Here is a 1,394-nt window from a genome sequence, read left to right on the forward strand (position 1 = left end):
CCTATCTCCATTTTTTTTTTTGTAAAGGTGACTTCTATTCGTACGCCCAGGGGTCATTTTGTACCCCCAGGTTTGTATAATTCACATTTTAGAATACTTCTAGATCTAGTTCGAAGCTCTCTTCGAAACTTTCAGTATTTCTCAAAAAATCATTTTGACAGACTGCTATGCAAAGCGTACGGATCGGATTAACGAGTAAATGTCCTCTTTAAAAGTGGTGGCACACGAGTTCCCCACGTCGTATGGATACGATAGTAAAACACGACGTACGGATAGGGTAAAGCTCACGCTATGTTATGAACTATTTCACTGTTATTGAAAATGGAGATAGGGAAAGAAAGCACAGAGGTAGCAAAATATTATATCAAGCTTCTTCGAATGCAATTATCTGAATATCTTGATAACGGCTCCGAATATTCTTACAACTCGGACAGTGCAGATAGAACATTTATTTTTGGTTTCTATTTGCATGGTTTTAGTAACTCAAAACGGCCAAAAATGTCAGATACGACGTTGCAATTCTGAGGTTGTGATGCGACACTAGGCATGCCAGTCTCGGAGACCCAAACATTACGACACACATCACGTGACCTGACCGCGTATCTCATTTCCCCCATGTCATCTGCACCCAAGATGACTCGGCTAATTTGGCAGATTCCATGTCGGAATGTATGCATATACGCATGCGTGAAATTTCAAGTTTGTGAACGATTTACATCTCTATCAGCTCAAATTAGACCATTTAGAAAGCGGGCTGCTCTGACTGTGTGTTTTAGTTTTAATAAGAGTTTTACGGCACTGGCAAAACAATTAGGTCATAATATTATAAGTGCCGAATAATAGATGTGTTACAAGAGAGTAACATTCAGACAAAAGAAAGAGAGATCAGGACGATATATGTTTGATAGGAAAGAATGAGCGAACCACATCTGAGCACCCGCCAACCACCCACATAGACAGATGGACAGACAGACAGACAGACAGACAGTATAACACTAACTAACACTGCTTACTGAGCAGAACAAAAAGGCAACACCCACACCCACACAGTGTACTGGAACAGGGGCGGGGTGGGGGAGATGTGAGGGGAGGGGTGAGGGCAGGAGTGAGGGGATATGTGGGGGGAGGAGTGAGGGAAGGTGTGACGGGAGGTAGGGGTGAGGGGACGGGGTTGGGTACCAACTTCAATTCTTGGGAGTCGGTGTGGAGAGTCCTGTGGTGATTTGTCAAACAAATGTCAAGCAGCATGAGGAGGTGACAGTTTTTGGACGACTGGCTGCTGCAGTGTGTGTGTGTCCTCGGGGCAAGACAGTCCGGGGGACTTGAGCTCGGACAAGAACGACGGCTTTTCTTTCTTTCTTTTTCTTCTTTCTTTCTTTTTCTTCTTTCTTTTT

Source organism: Aplysia californica, unplaced genomic scaffold (assembly GCF_000002075.1).
Source record: "Aplysia californica isolate F4 #8 unplaced genomic scaffold, AplCal3.0 scaffold01171, whole genome shotgun sequence".
NCBI lineage: Eukaryota > Metazoa > Mollusca > Gastropoda > Aplysiida > Aplysiidae > Aplysia > Aplysia californica.